Source organism: Choloepus didactylus, chromosome 2 (genome assembly GCF_015220235.1).
Source record: "Choloepus didactylus isolate mChoDid1 chromosome 2, mChoDid1.pri, whole genome shotgun sequence".
In the NCBI taxonomy this organism is placed as follows: Eukaryota; Metazoa; Chordata; class Mammalia; order Pilosa; family Megalonychidae; genus Choloepus; species Choloepus didactylus.
This window is the reverse complement of record NC_051308.1, coordinates 169,804,710-169,819,707: the sequence shown is the minus strand read 5'-3', so window position 1 is coordinate 169,819,707 and position 14,998 is coordinate 169,804,710. Positions and strand designations below refer to the sequence as shown.

The 14,998-nt window shown below is 36.0% G+C and overlaps 1 pseudogene; it reads left to right on the top strand.

Annotated features, from left to right (window-relative positions):
* Window positions 1-2,716: 2,716 nt before the first annotated feature.
* LOC119513813 lies at window positions 2,717-6,126 on the top strand (annotated as a pseudogene).
* The last annotated feature ends 8,872 nt before the right edge of the window (window positions 6,127-14,998 follow it).

Genomic DNA, 14,998 nt, shown 5'->3' with positions numbered 1-14,998 from the left:
TATAAAAGGAAAATATGAAAGGCTAAAAGGCATGGCCTTAAGAAAATAAGAAAGTTCTCCTAGAAACAAACAGAACTGTTAATACTAGAGCAGTACTTGTGGTTTGAATCAATAAGACTCATTCTAAAACAAGATGAATATTTTTAATGTCTTAAATGACTGGGCTATGTCAACTGAACAACTTTATATACAGGAAGGAACCCAATTTTTCCAATCATAAAAGTTCAGGAAGAAAGGAAATAGATTTAATTCTCAAAAGCTGAGTTTAAGAAGGCTCAGTCTATTTTATAGTTGGAATGATATTAACAATAATAACCCAGAATTCATTGTTTTTTGCTCCCCACATGCTGTGCAAGACCTCTGTACATGTTCCCAGGAATCCTCAGAAGATAAATGTATATTTACAAACAAAGAATGAACTAAATTGAGATATTCACTATTCTACTGTTCCCAAGGAATGCCAGGTGTTCCGCCTAAGTCCCACCAGTGCTCTACTAGGTGCTTGCTATCTCCAGTGTCCCAATGAATCCCTCAATGTGTCAAAGAAGTATGGTAAAGTGACATATGTGTTCAACTGTTTGCATTACATTCTATTAGATGCATCTGCAAACCTGCCCTTGTCCCAATGTCTTATAGTGCTTTGAACGAGACAATGTTTTCTTCTTTTTCACTTATAGCCCTCTCTCTTGGAACTAGTCCATGGGGCTTACTTAGGTATGGGTCTAAGTGCCAAGCACCATGCCATTCAAAATTGCTTCTCTATTCCAGTTTGACTCTCTTGTATAATTTCCATGTCTGCGCTTAAATTTCTCATCTCTTTATGGATAATTTTTGCTTTTTCTGTTAGACCCTTCAATGTTGTGTCATTGTTATTTTAAAGTCCAGGTTTAATAATGCCAATAACTGGATGATCCCTGGGTCTGCTCCTTCTAACTACTTCCTTTCTTGAACACAATTTTTTGCTTCTTTGTGTATCTTTTAATTTTTTATTACATGCCAGATATTTTGGATTAAAAAAAAACAGAGAATAAAGTTAATATTTACCTCCAAAAAAGAGTATACACTACTTTTCCAGTTAGGGTGCTGGAGTGGGGAGGGGTAGCTGAATCAATCTGACCTGCGGTTTAGGTGGATTTGGTCTTTTACACAGCATTATTTTGATGCAGTTCACTACTGGCCTTAAATATTTTAGGGCAGAATCAATTCTCTGGGTTGATTGGAAGTTCTCTTTGCTCTCCAGTCTTACTAGTCTTTATGCACTGCACCTTAGATCTCTTGCCTCCCTGTTGCCCTGCTGCTACCTTCATATGAGTTGCTTATACTCTATGAAGGCCCAGAATGTCTTAGAAAAGTTTTTCTCAGCTCTCCTGCCCTATCCTCAGACTTCAGTAGTTGAAATCCAAGAAAACCTTGAATGGGATTCTTCAGTGTCCCCGCCCTGTCCACTGCCCTCAGGTGGCTGCATTGGACTTTTTCAGCTCTCTTGTTCTGCCCTCAAGCTTTGGTGTACTACCCCCAGGCAACTCAGTGAAGCAGAGTAACTTCTATGCACATACTGCTGTGCATGTACGTTGCTTCCAATCATTCAGGGGCAGCCAGAAAGACTGAACCTGAAAATTCATCTCTGACTCTCTCTCTCCTACAACTTGGTCTGCAGGCAGAAGCAGCTTGCAGAAAGCCAAATCAGTGTAAGAAACAATTAAGTAAAGCAGCCTGGGGCAAAGGATTACCAGCTTTAAGTCATGTAATAGAGTACCCAGAAGGAGAAGAAAGTCTGTTTCAGAAAGTAGAGGGGGCATTCAAATTTCTGTAAACTGGGGATTAATGTTTTTATTCCTGCTAATAAAACATCCATTCCACAGCCCATGGATCAAGGAGTAATCTCAACTTTCAAGTCCTGTTACTTAAGAACTAAATTTCATAAGGCTATTGCTGACATAAATAGTGATTCCTCTGATAGATCCGGGCAAAGTCAATTGAAAACATTTGTGACAGAATAACTGCTGATGTCATGAAAATAGCAAGAGAACTAGAATTATAAGTAGACCCTGAAGTTGTGACTGAATTGCTGCAATGTCATGAGAAAACTTTAACAGATGAAGAATCACTTCTTATGGATGAGCAGAGAAAGTGGTTAATTGAGATGGAAATTACTCCTAGTGAAGATGCTGTGAACATTGTTGAAATGACAAAAAGGATTTAGAATATTACATAAACTTAGTTGATAAAGAAGCAGCAGGATTTAAGAGGATTTACTCCAATTTTGAAAGAAGTTTTACTTTGAGTAAAATACTATCAAACAGCATCACATGCTACAGAGAAAGCTTTCATGAAAGGAAGAGTCAATGTGGCAAACTTCGTTGTCATCTTATTATAAGAAATTGCCACAGTTGCCCCAACCTTCAGCAACCACTTCCCTGATCAGTCTGCAGACATCACTATCAGCCAGCAAGAAGATTATGACTTGCTGAAAACTCAGATGATGGTTAGTTTTTTTTAGCAAAAAAGAATTTTTAAATTAAGGTGTATACATTTTTTTAGACACAATTCTATTGCATATTTAATAGACTACAGTATAGTGCAAACATAACTTTTACATGCACTGGGAAACAGAAAAATTTGTGTGGCTCACTTTATTATGATATTTGCTTTATTGCAGTGGCCTGGAATCAAACCCACAACATCTCCAGGGAATGCCTATAACTATTTTGAAATAATGAAGAGAGGTAAGGTTAAAGATACTAAAATACAAAGTCCTTAGCTTCCAAAGCAGAAAATCATTGAAAAATGAAAAGAAAAAAAAAAAAATATAAGAAATATCTGGCAAAAAACACAAATCCCAACCACACTTTTTGTTATGATTTTTGTTAGTGTTATTGTTAGTGTTTGACTCTTTAAATCTATGAACATGTTTTGATAAAAATAAAATCTAAATTTAAGAGTCACCCAGACTCAAAAAGGGGTCATCTTAATTATTATTGTTGTAAATTGTTTCAGCCTAAATTTAGACTCATCCAAATTTCATTTGCATGTAAGTTATTGGAAAAAAATCACTGATTTTTCAATATGCATCACACACACCAAGATACCTTTGCCTCTTAATACTACAGATATTGTATTGAATAGGTGTATTCTTTTCAATAACTGCAGTTCTATTTATTCTCCTATAGTATAAAAGCATAGATTTTTCCCCCATCAACATAGTAACTAAAAACAGAAAAACTGCAAGTGCCATCATGTGTAAAGCTCACTGCTTCGGATTGAGCACCCCTAACTGTATAGCCATATTCTATTTCTTGAGCTAGCTCCTGTTCTGGGTCCAAGAAACCAGGCCTATAAACAAGGATTATCCTGGACGGAGAGAGAACTTCAGAGACCAGAGCAGATCAAACAGAGCAGGGTTCTTTGTTTGTAGTTTTGTTGTCTTCTGTGACTCAAAATGAGATCTTCACAATATGGTATTTTTCCAGAAAAAGTTATATCCTCACCTCACACTGTATACTTAAATAATTTCAGATCAAATAATTCATTTAAAATATATATAGGTGAATACTTATCTGATCTTCAGGTGGCAAATAACTTTCTAAACTTGACTCCAAGTAAAACAAATACACTTGACATCATAAAAATATAAAAAATATTAAAAGTCAAATGACAGTTGAGGAATTTTTGCTTTGTTTTGTGTCTGCAAGTTTTTGCTTTGCTCCGCAGCGCTTCTCAGGGACCGAAGCCGGGAGGCTCGGAGGCGACAGCGCGGCCCCCAGCAAGGAGTGAGCACTCCGTTCCTAGTGGCAGGTATGAAGCCTGCAGGGAAGGGGATTCGCCGCAGAGATGCCGGAGTTCCTGGAAGACCCCTCGGTGCTGATGAAAGAGAAGCTGAAGAAAAGCCACAAAGAAAACTGATAAACCCAGACTAGAAGATAAAGATGATCTAGATGTAACAGAACTCACTAATGAAGATCTTCTGGATCAACTTGTGAAATATGGAGTGAATCCTGGTCCTATTGTAGGAACAACCAGGAAGCTATATGAGGAAAAGCTGCCAAAACTGAGGGAACAAGGAACAGAATCAAGATCATCTACAATGATCTTGCAGCCAATAGCTGCTTCTTCAGCTGAAAATAAAAGGCAGAATGGGAGTAACGACTCTGACAGATACAGTGACAACAAAGACGACTCTAAAGTAGAGTTCAAGCTTGAGAAGAGAGAACCACTAAAGGGCAGAACAAAGACTCCAGTAATACTCAAGCAAAGATTTGAACACAATCAGAGCTATTCTCAAGCTGGAATGACTGAGACTGAATGGACAAGTGGATCTTCAAAAGGCGGACCTCTGTAGGCATTAACTAGGGAATCTACAAGAGGGTGGAGAAGAACTCCAAGGAAAAGGGTGGAAACTTCAGAAAATTTTCATACAGATGGTGCAGTAATTTCAGAGAGTACTCCCACAGCTGAAACTAAAATGGCTTCAAGCAAGGAAACCTTAGTTGTTAATAGGGTGATTAATAGGGTGACTGGAAATTTCAAGCATGCAGCTCCTATTCTGCCAATCATCGAATTCTCAGACATACCCGGAAGAACACCAAAGAAACCATTGACGAGAGCTGAAGTGGTTGAGAAAACAGAGGAAAGAAAAGTAGAAAGGGATACTCTTAAGGAAATGTTTCCCTTTGAAGCATTTAAACCAACAGGAATTAGCGCTAGTTGTCGTAGGCCAATCAAAGGGGCTGCAGGCTGGCCATTAGAACTCAGTGACTTCAGGATGGAAGAGTCTTTTTCATCTAAATATGTCCCTAAGTATGTTCCTTTGGCAGATGTCAAGTCAGAAAAAACAAAAAAGGGACGTATCATTTCCGTGTGGTTAAAAATTTTGCTGTTTGTTGTTGTGGCAGTTTTTTTGCTTTTTGTCTATCACCAACCAAGGAAATTCCTTCACTAATTTTCTTCCTGATCACTCTGCAAAATCTGACTGTATGCTTTCTCTCTGGCATGCTCTATTTGGTCTCCTATTTTAAATAACTGTATAAAAAAACATTTGTACACCTGTTGACTCAAGAACTAAAAATAACGTGATTTCACCTTGATAAATATTCCATTGAAAAGAAAACAAGACATATAAATGGATTTCGTTTAAATGTTTTGGACTTTGGACTAGTAGGAGATCACTTTGTGCCATATGAATAACCTTTTTTATCTCTGGAACTTTTTTGTAGGCCTTATTTTTTTTTATGTGGACATCTTATTTCATTTTTGAGAAAAAATGTATATTGTTTCTGGGTATTTGGAAAACAAGAAGGGCAAAACATGGTAGTATAATGTGAAGCTACACATTTAACTACTTTGAATTCTTACAGAACAGATGTCAAGTTTCATTCTCTGCTGTATTAAAAACTAGATATTTGTGAAAGATAATGAAATTCAGTAAGAGGAAAAGTAATTTGGGGTTGCACAACTTCAACAAAGTTTGACAGTGTTTTTGGGGAAAAGTACAGCAATTATCTCTTCTGTAATTTTTATTAATAGTAATGTTGTTGTAGCCCTATTATACTCACTTTTTAAAAGATTTCTAGTATCATGAAAGTCCTGTTTCAATAAGACCCATTTAAATACTGTTGATTTTTAACAGGGATCTTTTAGTGCCAACATATATGTTTTAGAACACAGTTACTTGGCTATACATGTTTTTAAAAGCTATTAGCTGGCTATCAGGCCATAATTGGAAATTTGTACTCTTTATTTATAGCAAAACATTTATTCTGTCCAATTTGCTACAAAAATGTTTTTCAGATAGATAAGTGTGTGTGTTTAGAAGTTAGAAACTTAAAACACTGGTCTTATGTTCCATTTGGATTCATTATTGCATTGTCTTCTGTCACCAAACATAAATTTTGCCAAGTCTTTTGCCTTATATTTCCCAACATAATTTGATTTAAAAGTACAAAAAATTTGCTATTAAATTACATGGCAAACTTTTCTTGGATACACAATAGTTAACTCATAAAGTTGTAAACTTAGAATATGAGGAAGGCATTATGATTTTGTATACCCTTGAAATGGTTAACTTTATCTTTGTGGTGGTTTTTTTTTTTAGCTGAAACTTACCTCATGTATAACTTGGTTAAGTAAAGTAGTAGGTAATTGAAATTTCAGTAGAATCAAGTGAAACTTAAAAATTTTAAACTTATTCATTTGAGTTTGAAACTTAGTTATTGAACATAAAGCACACTAAAAATGTAAGTTATTTTAAAATATCATTTGCAATAAAAATGATACTTTTGAAAAAGGAAGAAACTGAAGATATATATTTAGACTAGCACAAAATTTTTATTTTAATTAGCCCTGTTCTGATTTTTAGCTTGTAGATGTTTTATAGACATTTTCACTTACTTTTCAATTGAGACCAGAAACACTTGAATATCCAGTCCTGCAGAGGGAGTAGGAAACTTACTCCTAAATTAGAAATGCTTGCCTCTGAGTAAAAGTGTTTTTTTGAGATGAGCCACAGAGGGGCCACGTTTTACTTAACCTTTACACTGTAGGGTAATAACAGGTCTTATTTTGTTTTTAAACTTTGTTTCCCATATTGTTTTCAATCTTTTGTTTATAATTAGAAATTGTGAGAAACTGCATTTAATGTTTTAAAAAAATGTGAGAAGATAAATCAAATTTAACATATGTAAGGTCAGTTCTTTAAGAGGAAAAGTATGGTCCAAAATAGCAAAAGTAGAACCAGGAAAAACATGTAGTCTCTATTTTTTAAAACATGTATTTTGTCTTTGTCTGTGTTTGTTTGATGCCACTAGAGTAAATGTGTCCTTGGTGTAAATGCAAAGCATTTCTTCCTGATTAAATTGTAGATGTAGTAGTAAAGACTTTATAGTATAATTCAATAATAAAAAGTAATTAACCTCTAAAAAAATTACAGTTGAGAAGATTTTTGTTTCCTAACAATGATGAAAACAAAAATTTCCAATATAAATAGAAAATACCTACTATATAATAAGAGAAAAAACATTAACATCATTCTATATAAACAGAATGTATGAAACAGTAAGAAAACAGACACTGTCACAGAAAATGAGCAAAAAAATACAAAGGCAATTTATAAAAGAAGAAATACAAATGACTAATAATCTAAAATGTGCAATCTATTTAATAAGCAAAAATGAAAATTAAAATTATATTTTGTCTTGACTCTTTGGTAAAGATGAAATGATTTCTAATAACCAGCATTGCTGAGCTTGTGGGAAAATGGGGACTAATATTTGATATTGGTAACGTAACTTAGTTCAACTTTTCTGGAAGATAATTTGCAATATGTATGAAAAGCTCTAAAATTATGCATATGCAAATGCCTTGAATCAGCAATTAGATTTCTATAAATTTCCGTAAGGAAATAACCAGAGTTAGATTAAAAACAACCTAAATGTTCTATGATAAGAAGAGATTGATTAAATAAATTATGGTAATCCATATGAGGGATCACTACGAGATATTTTATAATTATAAGAACATTCAATGAAATGAGAAAATGATCATAATATATTATGAGGTAAAAAGAAGAAAACTATAAAATATTAAAGAACAGTATGATCAAATTCACTAAAATAAATAATATTTAAAAATATATAACTAGAAATGAAAGCTGGAAAACTATTAACCAAGGTTACCAATTGAAGTAGATTGAAGTTATTACCCCAGAAAAACCTGTTCTTAAACTTAATGCATTCCTGTGGGTGTAGACTCATTGTAAGTAAAAATCTCTTCAAGACATTACTTCAGTTAAGGTGTGGCCCAAATGAATTAGGTTGGGATTTAACTGGGATTACTGGAGTCATTTATAAACAGAGTGAAAGCCATACAGAGAAAAAAACACAAAGGAAGCAGCCAGAAGCTGAAAGTCAGTGGAACCTGGAAGAGAAAGGAGAAGCCAGGAGAATTCACAATGTGCACTGCCATGTGAAAGAAAAGCCAAAGACCAAGGATAGCCAGCAGCCAGCCCCAAAACACCACAGTCTTCTGGGAGAAAGTATCACATTGATAAGGCCTTGATTTTGGACTTTTCCAAGCCTCGAAATCATGCCTATAGTTAATAGCACAATTATAAAAATGTTCTTCCATGAATTGTAATGAATGTACCACACTAACGCAAGGTGTTAATAATAGGGTGGTATATGGGAACTCTGTTTTTTGCATGATTTTTGTGTAAACCTACAACTTCTCTAATAAAAAAAGTGTGAAAAACAAAACAAAGAAACCATAAGCCAATATATTCCCATTGTTCAAGCCAACCCACTGCAAGGCATTTGCTTTGGCAGATAGGAAATTGAAACACCAAAGATTACCTATCTCTGCATAGGGAGCTCATAAATGATTTTTGTTCTTTGCTTTTAACTTTATATATATATATATATATATATGTATATATATGTATGTATGTGTGTGTGTGTATATATATATGTATGTATGTATAGATATATATATATGTATGTGTGTGTGTGTGTATCTTTGTTTTTAACTTAAATATATATTTATATATTAATATATATTTCTTTATTTGAAACAATCTCAAACTTACAGAAGAGTTGCAAGTGCAGAACAAAGAAAATCTTAATTTTTTTATTAGAGAAGATGTAGGCTTACAGAAATATCATGCATAAAATATAGAGTTCCCATTTGGCACCCGAGAACCAAGAACTTCTATTACCTGACCATTTGAGAGTAAACTGCCAACAAGTTGTCCCAACACCTCTGAATACTATAGTGTGTATACAAATGAGGGCATTCTTACACATAATCACAATAAAACTATCAAATTTATGATCATAACATTGATACATTGCTACCATCTAATATTCAACCCCATTCAAGTTCCACTAAATGTCCCTAAAGTGTATATTATAGCAAAAAAAAAAAAAAAAAAAAAAACAAAAAACCTAGGTCAGAATCACATGCTGCATTTAGCTATCATGTCTCTCTAGTCTCCTTATTCTGGAGTGGTTGCTCTGTCTTTCCATGACTCTCATGATCTTAACATTTTTGCAGTTTGCCTGCTACTAATTTCATAGAGTATCCCCCAAAAGGTGTTTCTCTGATATTCCCTCACAATCAGATTCTGATTAGGCACCTGTAAAAGAAATATCACAGAGGTGATGTGAGCATCCTATCAGGTAGCTTGCAATTTCGATGGTCAGTATAACAGATTGTGTTCACTTTGATCACTTTATTAAAATTGTGTCTTCCAGCCTTCTCCACTGTACAGTTACCCTTTTCTCATTTGTAATGAATAATTATAGGGAGATACTTTGGCCCTGTGCAAATATTCTGCCCCTCACTGAACTTCAATTTACTAATTTATATTACAATAGACTCGTGGTTTACTATTTTCTTTAATTAATTAATAACTTATTTACTTTGATGCTCAGTTTGTTTCCTATTTGACCAGTGGGAGCTGTGTGTTTTTGACATGCCCCCATCATTCACTGAGTGTTTGTTTTCTGTCACAATAAGATGTTATGGGTTCCTCTGGTACTTCCCCTGCCGCAACTGTGTAATCAGCCATTTATCCAAGGAGTCCTGGATCCTTTTAGTGGTAAATGATACTTAGAAACTAAGATCTTGGAGTTTAATGTGTTCATTGCTATTGGGGTGTTCTCAGCCCTATTCGGTGAACAGAGCTGGGGAATATATGCATACACATATATATTTACATCTATATTTATTTCTATATCTAGCTATAGTTACTGAAATCCATGAGTTCACACCAATACCTTCAATTACAATTCAGCATCACAGGGTTCATTTTAGTTTTCTCCCTTTTCATATTCGCAACTCCCATCTCTGATATTGAGAAACCTAGCTCCCATTACCCTTGATATATTTGCTTATTTAATGAACACCCTTGTATACAACCAATCCTCTATCCTATTTTGTGCTCTGACTCCCAAAGGCAGGCTAGCCCTCTTATCCTGACATGGATGCCCTTGTCACGTCACTGGAGCTCTGTACAACGTCAGGCTGCCCCTCCTCGTCTTTCTTGGGCTCTGACTCCCCATGAAGGCTGGTCCTTCTATGTAGATGCCCTCCTAATCCCACTCAGATTCCCAGAGGGTAGGGTAAGAAGAGTCCTTGTTCTGGGCCTTTGCACTTCCCATCCCACGCACAAATGCTTGCTCTGTCCCACCCAAGGGCTCTAGGATCCAATTGTTCAGGGAGGGGAAAGACAAGAGGAATAGGATGAGTACTGGAACTTTTTGATATTTTGCAAAGTTTTCACAATCAATATTACTTATTTTATAAGTATTACAATAAGTATTATAATAAGTAATATAATAAGCATTACTTTAAAAATTTTTTAAAGGCGATTTTTTGTTTATATTTTATTTTAAAGATCAGATCAGATTTTTGATATGTAGACTAGAGTTAGCTAACTTTTTCTGGAAAGGGCCAGAGAGTAAATATTTTTGGCTGTGTGGCCATACACTGTCTGTCGTGACTATTCAAATCTTTAATTGTATCACGAAAGGAAATGGTCATGGTTATGTTCCAATCGAACTTTATTTACAAAAGCAGGCAGAAGGCCAGATTTGCTACTTGGGTCATAGTTTGCCATTCCCCACATTAGACAGTACCTAGGATTGGATGCATTAGGCCAGGGTTCAAGCTTAAGCACCCTCTTTCAATACCTGTGCATTTCTTGGACAAATTACTTAACCTCTGTGAGCTTGATGTGTAAAGTAACCCTGATCTATCTAAAACTAAGATTTTTATGAGGTCTCTATGCAATATCAAATACGAAGGTGCACTGTAAACACTAAAGTGCTACATAATATACTTGCCAAGAAATGAGTTCTAAGAGAGTGAGGTAATGGAAAACTTTGTGAAGATCAAGTAAAGGGATTTGGACTTTATAATAGCCACTGGGTATTCACTGATATGAAAATGGAATGAGGAAGATTAATCTGACATTGATTCAGGGGATGAAAAAGTGAACCGAAAACAAATTGCTAAGTAGTTGCTAAGGCCTAGGTATGAAAATAGAAGCAAATAGATCCAACATAGACTAAGGAGGGAGAGGCTGTGGGCCTTTATGACCAATATGCCAAGAAAAACAAATGGAAAATAGCGGGAAGGATAGAAAGAGAGAGAGAAGGCGAGCGGAAGGAAGAAAGGAAGAGAGAGAGACAGAAACAAAGAATTTCATTTGGTTTATTTGTATAACAAAACATTATTCTGATTCTGCCAACAGGTTGTAGCCACTCACATGGGAACTTTTAAAATATTTCAGATTAAAATGGACACCATACTTTTTTGTATCAAGGAAATGAAGCAGGAAAGATTTGCATAAGACTTAAAGTACATTAATACAAAAGCCTCAAAAGCCAAAGAAAGGAACTTCTGTAGGCTTCACTAAGAAATGTTTTTAATATAGTTTTGATATAAAGATAAGCAATTGGCCTCTGTCTCTTGTTAGACTACTTTCAAGGAATTTGGGAGGATGGGCCACTGTTGAAACATCTTGCTGATATTTCCCCTGCAGTTTGTCCAACTTCACCTATTCATGCATGTTAGAGCTCTTTAGCATCATTAGTCTGTGACATTAGCTTGTTGGTGAAAGACTGCTCAAGACAAAAAGGTTTGGCATTAACCTTTTTAGGGCTATTTTGCAGATTGACACAAAATTCTCAATGAGTTGGAGAAAAGAGGTAATTTGATTTCTAGTGTCAGCAAAGACATTAGTTGTGGATCTCAGGCAAAAATAATTATCATAATGTGGAAAGATAATAATTTGCAAATTTAAGTTGTGTGTTCTTTCTTCTCCTCCATGACCATCGCCTTTCCCACCCTCAGAAGTATGGCCACATGAGATTTTGTTCCATGGAATTGCTTGTTCCTTGGGATTAATTGTCAAAATAGAACCAGACCATGACAGAAAAATCCCTTTTATGCTCAAAGGCAATGGGTTCAGGTGTAAGAAAAAAATTTTTTAGGAAGTAGTAGAAGCAGTTTGCCTGCCCGTCAGTTTCAAATCTTGGCTCCACTCCTTTCTTAGGACAAGACGATCAAGCATCAAGCAATAGTAAGTGCTTAGTAAATGAATGCACAAATATGAGACCTTACTAAGTCACATTAATGTCTCTGGATCCATTTTTTTAATTTCTAAATCTCACTTTAATTTGATATGAAGAAGGAAATGTGATTCATCAATATAAAGGGATGAGTAGCTGTGATGATAATGACAGTGATGAATAGAAATGGTATTGTCATGGCTCCAGATTTCACTGCACAGTTTTTCTTTTTTTTTCCTAGGGAAATCTGGACCCTTTAAATATATGGAAGAAACAGAACTGAAACATTGTATAAAGTACCCAAGATAAAGTCAGATCCAGCATTCTTCTGAATAGGGGAAAGATGAAGGGTACATATAAGAAGGATTGAGACAATCATCCTTTTATGACTGAAGAGGCCATTAAAATTCTTAGGAAAAAAGGTAAAAACAGGAGAGCTAAAGGACTGGCTCAGGTGGCTGTTTTGATGCTTGGACAAAACAAGTGGGCCTCAGTTACCCAAACTGTCCAATGTTCCAGCCTTTTGTCACTTATTATACATACTTCCTCTTTAATAAAGTCCCAATTCAAGGGCCCATGTCAGATGGTGATGATTTGGAAACATTTTAGGAACCCAAGGCTTATCAGAGTACTTAAGTAGCCATGGAATGATTAAAAGAAATGTGTGTGTTCAGATACAAATGGAGAATGATTTGAAGGTTGGGCACAAGGGATAGCAGATGGTAACTATTAATTATTAGCCTATTACCAAGGCTTTAGTCCAGTAAGAAAGAAGGTATTCAGTGCCTGACTCATCATCGTCTAACCCTTACAGGGCTTTGATTTCACATAAAACTCTAAAGGAAGAAATTTCCTTCCTCCGTTGGCAAGTTCAAGAACAAATTGTGTGGCCATTGATGGGGTATTATTGCTTTAAATTTCTGCATTTATATGTCAAGAGCTAAACAGAGAAAAACAGGTCAGAGATATTATTACTAATGCAGAGTTCTTAAGAAATCATTCTGCATTCCTTGTTCTTAATTAATGCAGTTCAGTGAGACCAAGCTGGGCACACAGGAATTTGAGACCTCCCTCTCAGTCTTGTCCGCATTTAGGTAGCACATAATAGGCATGTAGTCAGTTTATGCCCTAGTCAAACGGTTTTAATAAATCCCTATAAGCATTTCAGATCTGAAGCCAGCAAGGATGTGTGGGTGGGTGGGGGTAGTGCTAGACATGAGTTGAGCCCAACTTTATGAATCAAGTGCCTACGTGTCGCGTACATGTCATTAATGTTACAATAGGTCCCCTAACAAGAGTAATTGCATCTCCAGGGAGCTTTTCTAAGCTTCTAAGTTAAATCTGCCAATAGTGAAGATGCTCAGGCCTTGAAGGTAAGCGGAACCATTCCTGTTTTACCCTGAACCCAAGGGTCAAACAGGCCTCAGGGAAATAGTTTGAAACTGTCATTTAACATTATCACCAACATGTACTGTATTTCCAAGCAGCTTGCAAAGGGAGCCAGCAGTATGCATATATGGCCCCGAGCTGCAGGGTGGTAGCACGTCACATGTCTGGTATCAGAAGGGGATAACCATCCCAGTACAAACTTGACATATATAAATTGATTACATAAGTGGGCAGTGGTGGTCCTTTCAAGTACACTCCTTTTGTTTGAGCTTTACAGTAAAATTACCAGCAGCAGTTTACAATTAAGGGGAATAATAATAACTGAACATGCTTTCATCTGCACATACAATTACAATGAACTGCATGCCTTAATAGGATTGTGAAAAATCTGCGTTTGACCCATACAAAAAAGTAAACATTCTTGTTCTGGATACTATATCATTATCACAACAAAGAGAAACTCCTGAAATCTGATGATTTAAACATCTGGAGAATGTTAATCACTTCAAAATGACGGATGTTTTTTATTTCAGCTTTTGACAGACACACTCCTTTCATAGATAGATGATTATTTACATAAATTACATCATCAATGTGAAAAAAATCAGAATAACTTCAAAGGATAGAATGCTTAATTAAAAAGAACTTGTATTTCTATTTTTCTCTCTTTATCTCTGTTTTCCCTTTAAAGGAGTAAAGTACCCACTTACTTGGCAAATCCACCAGTTCTTTTGTAGGGGAATGTACATTGAAGGAATTATCTTTTTGCATTTCTTCATGTTGAAGACAGTGAGGATAAATTACTCTGTTTTTAATGTCCTGAAGCCTATTAATTGCTTTAAGTCCACTTCTAACTTTTATAGCTTCCTCCTTAGTAAAAATGGCAGTTTGGGGTTCACCCGACCACTCCAGAAAATGACACACAACAGATTCAAGCGCAAACTAAGACTGAGACTCACCCTCTCTCCCCAATCGCATTCCCAAATTAGCCTCAGTAGATGGAGTGAAAAGAAACCCATGCAACAACTCAGCACTGATCCAACAGTTTACCAGATCTCATTTCATTGATGGAGAGGTTTTTGGGCAGGAATAATATTTGAGAGCAGCCCAAAGACATTTTAAACCTCTGCTCTTCCAGGGAGCGGCCTCTAGGCCACTGGGCTGTGTCCCTATGGGCGGGCCTCTGACTGGCGGCGTGCTGCCTGATGCTGGTTGGTAGAGCTGGTGCAATTTAGCTGATCCACTACAATTTCCTCCTACACTCGGAGCTGATCTGCAGGCTGACCTTAGACAATTTGTCTTCTTTCAGGGAAAAATGTCACCCGAAAGGAAGCTATTAAGTCAAGAAGGTAATTCTCTCTGAACAGTCCACTGTATAAACAGAACTTGACCTCAGGTAATTTATTGCTGGTCCCTAACAAAGAGACTTAAGAGATAGGCCTTATATAGTTGGGATCTAAATCTGTCAATAAAAAGGGCAAGCCAGAACCTCCTAGGGTTTCTGTGGAGAGGCCACATTTGGAGTACAAGCCAGATTGATA